Raw genomic sequence first — 10,610 nt, forward strand, 5'->3', positions numbered from 1 at the left:
AGGTGCCATATCCTGCCCCACAAGTGCCATTTCCCCCCCCACATGTGCCAACTCCTGCCTTACAAGTTTCACCTACCACCCCACAAATTCCACCTCCCACCCCACAAGTTCCACCTCCTGCCCCAAAAGTGCCAATTCCTGCTACACAAGTGCCAGCTCATGCTTCACAAATGCCAGCTCATGCCCCACATCATCAACTTCCTGCCCCACAAGTGCCACCTCTATCCCCACAAAGACAGCCTCCTGCCCCATATCATCCACCTCCTGCCCCACAAGTGCCAATTCCTGCCCCACAAGTGCCAGCTCATGCCCCACAACTTCCACCTCTTGCCCCACAGGTGCCACCTCCTGCCCCACATCATCCACCTCCTCCCCCAAAAGTGACAATACCTGTTCCACAAGTGCCACCTCCCGCCCCACAACTTCAACATCCCGCCACACAAGTGCCGACTCCTGGCAACGTGTGCCACATCCTGCCCCACAAGTGCCAGCTCCTGCCCCACATGTTCCACCTACCATCCCACAAATTCCACCTCATGCCCCACAAGTGCCAACTCCCAACCCACAAATGCCAAATCCTGCAATGCAACTTCCAACTCCTGCTCCACAAGTGCCACCTCCTGCCCCACATCATCCACCTCCCACCCAACAAGTGCCACCACCTGCCCCACAAGTGCCAATTCCTGCCCCAAAAGTGTCAGTTCATGCCCCACAAGTGCCACATTTGTCCACACCACTGCCACCTCCCCCCCCAAATAATCCACCTCCTGCCCCACAAGTGTCACTGACTGACCAACTTCCTCCTCCTGCCCCACAAGTGCCAGCTCCTGCCCGACAAGAGCCACTTCCTGCCCCACAAGTACCTCTTCCCTCCCAACAAGTTCCAATTTCCGCCCAACAAGTACCACCTCCTTCTGCACAAGTTCAACCTCCTGCCCTAAAAGCTCCATTTCCTGCCCCAGAAGTGCCACCTCCCGCCCCACAAGTGCCACCTCCTGCCCTACAACTTCCACCTCCCGCCCCACAAGTGCCACCTCCCGCCCTACAACTGCCAAACCCTGCCCCAAAACTTCTACCTCCTGCCCAACAATTTCCAACTCGTGCCCCACAATTGCCACCTCCTGCCACACAAATGCCACCTTCTGCCTCAAAATGCCACCTCCTGCCCAACAACTCCAACCTCCCGCCCCACAAGTACCTCGTCCTGCTCCACAAGTTCCACCTCCTGGCACACAAGTGCCACCTCCCGCCCCACAAGTGCCATCTCCTGCCCCAAAAGCTCAATTTCCTGCCCCATCAGTGCCACCTCCCGCACCACAAGTGCCACCTCCTGCCCCATAAGTGCCAATTTCTGCCCCACAAGTGCCACTTCCCGCCTTACAAATGCCACCTCCTGCCCCACAACTTTCACCTCCTGCCCCACAAGTGCAACCTCCCTGCCCACGAGTGACACAATCTGCCCAAGTGCCACCTCCTGCCTCACAACTTCCACCTCCCACCCCACAAGTGCCACCTCCTGTCTCACAAGTGCAACCTCCCGCCCCACAACTTCCACAACCTGCCCCACAAGTGCCACCTCCCCTCACTCAACTTCCAACTCCTGCCCCACAAGTGCCACCTCCCGCCCTACAACTTCCACCTCCCGCACCACAACTTCCACCTCCTGCCTCACAAGTTCCACATCCCGCCCCACAACGTCCAACTCCTGGCCCACAAGTGCGACCTCCTGCCCCACCATTACCACCTCCTGCCCCACAAGTGCCACAACCTGCTCCACAATTTCAACGTCCTGCCTTACAAGTGCCACATTCTGCCCCACAAGTGTAGGCTCCTGCTCCACAAGTGCCACCTCCCGAACCACAACCTCAACCTCTGGCCCCACAAGTCCCACCTCCCGCTCCACAAGTGCCACATCCCGCCCCACAAGTGCCACCACCCGCACCACAAGTGCCACCTTCTGTTCCACAACTTCCACCTCCTGCCCCACAAGTTATAACTCCTGCCCCACAAGTGTTGCATTTTGCCCCACAAGTGCCACCTCCCGCTCCACAAGTGCCACCTCCCGACCCACAAGTGCCAATTCCTGCCCCACATCATTCACCTCCTGCCTCACAAGTGCCACCTCCCACCCCACAAGTGCAACTCCTGCCCCGCAACTTCCACCTCCTGCTCCACAAGTGCCACCTCGAACCGCACAATTGCCACCTCCTTCCCCATATCAACCACCTCCCATCCAACAAGTGCCACCTCCTGCCCCACAAGTGCCAATTCCTGCCCCACAAGTGCCAGCTCATGCTCCACAAGTGCCAGCTCCTGCCCCTCATCATCCACCTCCTGCCCCACAAGTGCCACCTCCAGACCCACAACATCAATCTCCAGCCCCACAAGAGCGGCCTCCTGCCCGACAAGTTACACCTGCTACAAGTTCCACAAGTGCCACCTCCCTGCTCACGAGTGCCACATCCCGCCCCACATGTACCACCTCCTGCATCACAACTTCCACCTCCCGCCCCACATGTACCACCTCCTGCATCACAACTTCCACCTCCCGCCCCACATGTACCACCTCCTGCATCACAACTTCCACCTGCCGCCCCACAAATGCCACCTCCTGCCCTACAAGTGCCACCTCCCGCCCCACAAGTGCCACCTCCCACGCACGAGTGCCACCTTCCGCCCCACAAGTGCCACCTCACACCCCAACAGTGTCAACTTCCGCCCCACAAGTGACACCTCGCGCCCCACAACTTCCACATCCCGCCCCACAGGTGCCACCACCTGACCCACAAGTGCCAACTCCTGCCCCACGAATGCAACTACCTGCCCCACAAGTGCCAACTCGCGCCCCACAAGTGCCAACTTTTCCCCCACAAGTTCTACCTCCTGCCTTACAAGTGCCACCCCCTGCCTCATAGCTTCCACCTCCCGCCCCACAAATGCCACCTCCTGCCCTACAAGTGCCACCTCAGGCCCCACAAGTGCCCCATCCCGCTCCACAAGTGCCACGTCCTGCCCCACAAGTGCCATCTCCCGCCCCACAAGGGCCAAATCCTGCCACGCAACATCCACCTCCTGCCCCACATCATCCACCTCCCACCCCACAAGTGCCACCTCCCGTGGCACAAGTGCCAATTCCAGCCCTAAAAGTGCCAGCTCATGCTTCACAATTGCCAGCTCCTGCCCCACATCATCCACCTCCTGCCCCACAAGTGCCACCTCCTATCCCACATGTGCCAACTCCTGCCCCACAAGTGCCATTTCCTGCACCACATTTGCCACATCCTGCCCCACAAGTGCCACCTCCTGCCCCACAAGTGCCACCTCCTGCCCCACAAGTGCCACCTGTCACCCTGCAAGTCCAGCTCCTCTCGCCCCACATGTGCCAGCTCATGCTTCACAAGTGCCAGCTCCTGCCCCACATCATCAACTTCCTGCCCCACAAGTGCCACCTCCAACCCCACAAAGACAGCCTCCTGCCCCACATCATCCACCTCCTGCCCCACAAGTGCCAATTCCTGCCCCACTATTGCCAGCTCCTGCCTCTCAAGTGCCAGCTCCTGCCCCACAAGTGCCAGCTCCTGCCGCACAAGTGCCAGCTCCTGCCCTGCAACTTCCACCTCCTGCTCCACAAGGGCCATCTCCTGCCCCACATCGTCCACCTCCCACCCAACAAGTGCCAATTCCTGCCCCACAAGTGCCAGTTCATGCCCCACAAGTGCCAGTTCATGCCCCACAAGTGCCAGTTCATGCCCCACATCATCCACCCTCTGCCCCACAAGTTCCACCTCCTGCCCCACAACGACCACCTCCTGCCCCACAAGTGCCAATTCCTGCCCTACAAGTGCCAGCTCATTCCCCTGAAGTGCCAGCTCCTGCCCCACAAGTGCCACATTTTGCCACACCACTGCCACCTCCCCCCCAAAATAATCCACCTCCTGCCCCACAAGTGTCACTGACCGCCCAACTTCCTCCTCCTGACGCACAAGTGCAACCTCCTGCCCCACGAATGCAACTACCTGCCCCACAAGTGCCAACTCGCGCCCCACAAGTGCCAACTTTTCCCCCACAAGTTCTACCTCCTGCCTTACAAGTGCCACCCCCTGCCTCATAGCTTCCACCTCCCGCCCCACAAATGCCACCTCCTGCCCTACAAGTGCCACCTCAGGCCCCACAAGTGCCCCATCCCGCTCCACAAGTGCCACGTCCTGCCCCACAAGTGCCATCTCCCGCCCCACAAGGGCCAAATCCTGCCACGCAACATCCACCTCCTGCCCCACATCATCCACCTCCCACCCCACAAGTGCCACCTCCCGTGGCACAAGTGCCAATTCCAGCCCTAAAAGTGCCAGCTCATGCTTCACAATTGCCAGCTCCTGCCCCACATCATCCACCTCCTGCCCCACAAGTGCCACCTCCTATCCCACATGTGCCAACTCCTGCCCCACAAGTGCCATTTCCTGCACCACATTTGCCACATCCTGCCCCACAAGTGCCACCTCCTGCCCCACAAGTGCCACCTCCTGCCCCACAAGTGCCACCTGTCACCCTGCAAGTCCAGCTCCTCTCGCCCCACATGTGCCAGCTCATGCTTCACAAGTGCCAGCTCCTGCCCCACATCATCAACTTCCTGCCCCACAAGTGCCACCTCCAACCCCACAAAGACAGCCTCCTGCCCCACATCATCCACCTCCTGCCCCACAAGTGCCAATTCCTGCCCCACTATTGCCAGCTCCTGCCTCTCAAGTGCCAGCTCCTGCCCCACAAGTGCCAGCTCCTGCCGCACAAGTGCCAGCTCCTGCCCTGCAACTTCCACCTCCTGCTCCACAAGGGCCATCTCCTGCCCCACATCGTCCACCTCCCACCCAACAAGTGCCAATTCCTGCCCCACAAGTGCCAGTTCATGCCCCACAAGTGCCAGTTCATGCCCCACAAGTGCCAGTTCATGCCCCACATCATCCACCCTCTGCCCCACAAGTTCCACCTCCTGCCCCACAACGACCACCTCCTGCCCCACAAGTGCCAATTCCTGCCCTACAAGTGCCAGCTCATTCCCCTGAAGTGCCAGCTCCTGCCCCACAAGTGCCACATTTTGCCACACCACTGCCACCTCCCCCCCAAAATAATCCACCTCCTGCCCCACAAGTGTCACTGACCGCCCAACTTCCTCCTCCTGACGCACAAGTGCAACCTCCTGCCCCACGAATGCAACTACCTGCCCCACAAGTGCCAACTCGCGCCCCACAAGTGCCAACTTTTCCCCCACAAGTTCTACCTCCTGCCTTACAAGTGCCACCCCCTGCCTCATAGCTTCCACCTCCCGCCCCACAAATGCCACCTCCTGCCCTACAAGTGCCACCTCAGGCCCCACAAGTGCCCCATCCCGCTCCACAAGTGCCACGTCCTGCCCCACAAGTGCCATCTCCCGCCCCACAAGGGCCAAATCCTGCCACGCAACATCCACCTCCTGCCCCACATCATCCACCTCCCACCCCACAAGTGCCACCTCCCGTGGCACAAGTGCCAATTCCAGCCCTAAAAGTGCCAGCTCATGCTTCACAATTGCCAGCTCCTGCCCCACATCATCCACCTCCTGCCCCACAAGTGCCACCTCCTATCCCACATGTGCCAACTCCTGCCCCACAAGTGCCATTTCCTGCACCACATTTGCCACATCCTGCCCCACAAGTGCCACCTCCTGCCCCACAAGTGCCACCTCCTGCCCCACAAGTGCCACCTGTCACCCTGCAAGTCCAGCTCCTCTCGCCCCACATGTGCCAGCTCATGCTTCACAAGTGCCAGCTCCTGCCCCACATCATCAACTTCCTGCCCCACAAGTGCCACCTCCAACCCCACAAAGACAGCCTCCTGCCCCACATCATCCACCTCCTGCCCCACAAGTGCCAATTCCTGCCCCACTATTGCCAGCTCCTGCCTCTCAAGTGCCAGCTCCTGCCCCACAAGTGCCAGCTCCTGCCGCACAAGTGCCAGCTCCTGCCCTGCAACTTCCACCTCCTGCTCCACAAGGGCCATCTCCTGCCCCACATCGTCCACCTCCCACCCAACAAGTGCCAATTCCTGCCCCACAAGTGCCAGTTCATGCCCCACAAGTGCCAGTTCATGCCCCACAAGTGCCAGTTCATGCCCCACATCATCCACCCTCTGCCCCACAAGTGCCACCTCCTGCCCCACAACGACCACCTCCTGCCCCACAAGTGCCAATTCCTGCCCTACAAGTGCCAGCTCATTCCCCTGAAGTGCCAGCTCCTGCCCCACAAGTGCCACATTTTGCCACACCACTGCCACCTCCCCCCCAAAATAATCCACCTCCTGCCCCACAAGTGTCACTGACCGCCCAACTTCCTCCTCCTGACGCACAAGTGCAACCTCCTGCCCCACAAGTGCCAGCTCCTGCCCGACAAGAGCCACTTCCTGCCCCACAAGTACCTCTTTTCTCCCAAGTTCCAATTTCCGCCCCAAAATTGCCACCTCCTGCCCCACAAGTGCAACCTCCTGCCCCACAAATGCCACCTTCCGCCCCACAATTGCCACCTCCTGCCCCACAAGTGCAACCTCCAGCCCTACAACTGCCACTTCCAGCCCCACAAGTGCCACCTCCCGCCCAACAACTTCAACATCCCACCACACAAGTGCCAACTCCTGCCCGTGTGCCACATCCTGCCCCACAAGTGCCAACTCCTGCCGCACAACTGACAATTCCTGCCCCAAAAGTGACAGCTCATGCTTCACAATTGCCAGCTCCCGCCCCACATCATCCACCTTCTGCCCCACAAGTGCCACCTCTCGCCCCACAAGTGCCACATCCCGCCCCACAAGTGCCACCTCCTGCCAAACTAGTGCAACCTCCTGCCCCACAAGTGCCATATCTCGCTAGACAATTTACAGCTCCTGCCCCACAAGTGCTACATCCTGCACCACAACTTCAACCTCCTGCCCCACAAGTGCCACGTTCTGCCCCACAAGTGTAGGCTCCTGCCCCACAACTGCCAATTCCTGCCCCACATGTGCCAGCTCATGCTTCACAAGTGCCAGCTCCTGCACCACATCATCCACTTCCTGCCCACATGTGCCAATTCCTGCCCCACAAGTGCCAGTTCATGCCCCACAAGTGCCAGCTCTTGCCCCACAAGTGCCACATCCTGCCCCACAAGTGCCACATCCTGCCCCACAAGAGCCACTTCCTTCACCACAGGTACCCCATCCCACCCCACAAGTTTCAATTCCTGCCATACAAGTGCCACCTCCTTCCCCACAGGTGCCACCTTTTGCCCCACAAGTGCCACCTCCTGCCCCACAAGTGCCACCTCCTGCCCCACAAGTGCCACCTCCCACCAAACAACTGACACCTCCTGCCCAATAGTGTCACCTCCTGCCCAACAAGTTCCACCTCTTGACCTACAAGTGCCACCTCCTGCCCCATAAGTTTCACCTCTCGCCCAACAAATGCCACCACCTCCCCCAAAAGCGCCACCTCCTGCCCCACAGGTGCCATTTCCTGCCCCACAACATCCACCTCCCACGCACAAGTGCAACCTACCGCCCCACAACTTCCACCTCCTGCCCCACAAGTGCCACCTCCTGCCCCACAAGTGCCACCTCCTGCCCCGCCAGTTCCACCTGTCACCCTGCAAGTCCAGCTCCTGCCCCACAAGTGCCAGCTCATGCTTCACAAGTGCCAGCTCCTGCCCCACATCATCAACTTCCTGCCCCACAAGTGCCACCTCCAACCTCACAAAGACAGCCTCCTGGCCCACATCATCCACCTCCTGCACAAGTGCCAATTCCTGCCCCACTATTGCCAGCTCATGCCCCACAAGTGCCAGCACCTGCCCCACAATTGCCACCTCTTGCCCAACAGGTACCACCTCCTGCCCCACATCATCCACCTCCTCCCCCACAAGTGACAATACTTGTTCCACAAGTGCCACCTCCCGCCCCACAAATGCCAAATCCTGCCCTGCAAGTTCCACCTCCTGCTCCACAAGTGCCAATTCCTGCCCCACAAGTGCCAATTCCTGCCCCACAAGTGCCAGCTCATGCTTCACAAGTGCCAGCTCCTGCCCCACATCATCCACTTCCAGCCCCACAAGTGCCACCTCCCGCCCAACAACTTCAACATCCCACCACACAAGTGCCAACTCCTGCCCGTGTGCCACATCCTGCCCCACAAGTGCCAACTCCTGCCGCACAACTGACAATTCCTGCCCCAAAAGTGACAGCTCATGCTTCACAATTGCCAGCTCCTGCCCCACATCATCCACCTTCTGCCCCACAAGTGCCACCTCTCGCCCCACAAGTGCCACATCCTGCACCACAACTTCAACCTCCTGCCCCACAAGTGCCACGTTCTGCCCCACAAGTGTAGGCTCCTGCCCCACAACTGCCAATTCCTGCCCCACATGTGCCAGCTCATGCTTCACAAGTGCCAGCTCCTGCACCACATCATCCACTTCCTGCCCACAAGTGCCAATTCCTGCCCCACAAGTGCCAGTTCATGCCCCACAAGTGCCAGCTCCTGCCCCACAAGTGCCACATCCTGCCCCACAAGAGCCACTTCCTTCACCACAGGTACCCCATCCCACCCCACAAGTTTCAATTCCTGCCATACAAGTGCCACCTCCTTCCCCACAGGTGCCACCTCCTGCCCCACAAGTGCCACCTCCTGCCCCACAAGTGCCACCTCCCACCAAACAACTGACACCTCCTGCACCACAAGTGTCACCTCCTGCCCAACAAGTTCCACCTCTTGACCTACAAGTGTCACCTCCTGCCCCATAAGTTTCACCTCTCGCCCAACAAATGCCACCACCTCCCCCAAAAGCGCCACCTCCTGCCCCACAGGTGCCATTTCCTGCCCCACAACATCCACCTCCCACGCACAAGTGCAACCTACCGCCCCACAACTTCCACCTCCTGACCCACAAGTGCCAACACCTGCCCCACAAGTGCCACCTCCTGCCCCGCCAGTTCCACCTGTCACCCTGCAAGTCCACCTCCTGCCCCACAAGTGCCAGCTCATGCCCCACAAGTGCCAGTTCATGCCCCACATCATCCACCTTCTGCCCCACAAGTGCCACCTCCTGCCCCACATCATCCACCTCCTGCCCCAAAAGTGCCAATTCCTGCCCTACAAGTGCCAGCTCATTCCCCTGAAGTGCCAGCTCCTGCCCCACAAGTGCCACATTTTGCCACACCACTGCCACCTCCCCCCCAAATAATCCACCTCCTGCCCCACAAGTGTCACTGACTGACCAACTTCCTCCTCCTGCCCCACAAGTGCCAGCTCCTGCCCCACAAGAGCCACTTCCTGCCCCACAAGTACCTCTTCCCTCCCAACAAGTTCCAATTTCCGCCCAACAAGTACCACCTCCTTCTGCACAAGTTCCACCTCCTGCCCTAAAAGCTCCATTTCCTGCCCCAGAAGTGCCACCTCCCGCCCCACAAGTGCCACCTCTTGCCCTACAACTTCCACCTCCTGGCCCACAAGTGCCACCTCCCGCCCTACAACTGCCAAACCCTGCCCCAAAACTTCCACCTCCTGCCCAACAATTTCCAACTCGTGCCCCACAATTGCCACCTCCTGCCACACAAATGCCACCTTCTGCCTCAAAATGCCACCTCCTGCCCAACAACTCCAACCTCCCGCCCCACAAGTGCCACCTCCTGCTCCACAAGTTCCACCTCCTGCCCCATAAGTTCCACCTTACGCCCCACAAGTGCCATCTCCTGCCCCAAAAGCTCAATTTCCTGCCCCATCAGTGCCACCTCCCGCCCCACAAGTGCCACCTCCCGCCCTACAACTTCCACCTCCCGCACCACCACTTCCACCTCCTGCCTCACAAGTTCCACATTCTCCCGCCCCACAACTTCCAACTCCTGGCCCACAAGTGCGACCTCCTGCCCCACCATTACCACCTCCTGCCCCACAATTTCCACCTCCTGCCCCACAAGTGCCACAACCTGCTCCACAATTTCAACGTCCTGCCTTACAAGTGCCACATTCTGCCCCACAAGTGTAGGCTCCTGCTCCACAAGTGCCACCTCCCGAACCACAACCTCAACCTCTGGCCCCACAAGTCCCACATCCCGCCCCACAAGTGCCACATCCCGCCCCACAAGTGCCACCTTCTGTTCCACAACTTCCACCTCCTGCCCCACAAGTTATAACTCCTGCCCCACAAGTGTTGCATTTTGCCCCACAAGTGCCACCTCCCGCTCCACAAGTGCCACCTCCCGACCCACAAGTGCCAATTCCTGCCCCACATCATTCACCTCCTGCCCCACAAGTGCCACCTCCCACCCCACAAGTGCCAACTCCTGCCCCTCAACTTCCACCTCCTGCTCCACAAGTACCACCTCGAACCGCACCTCCTTCCCCCATATCAACCACCTCCCATCCAACAAGTGCCACCTCCTGCCCCACAAGTGCCAATTCCTGCCCCACAAGTGCCAGCTCATGCTCCACAAGTGCCAGCTCCTGCCCCTCATCATCCACCTCCTGCCCCACAAGTGCCACCTCCTGACCCACAACATCAATCTCCAGCCCCACAAGAGCCGCCTCCTGCCCGACAAGTTACACCTGCTACAAGTTC

The sequence above is a fragment of the Coturnix japonica genome, chromosome 34 (assembly GCF_054131305.1).
Source record: "Coturnix japonica strain WE chromosome 34, WE-NBRP24, whole genome shotgun sequence".
NCBI classification, from domain to species: Eukaryota; Metazoa; Chordata; class Aves; order Galliformes; family Phasianidae; genus Coturnix; species Coturnix japonica.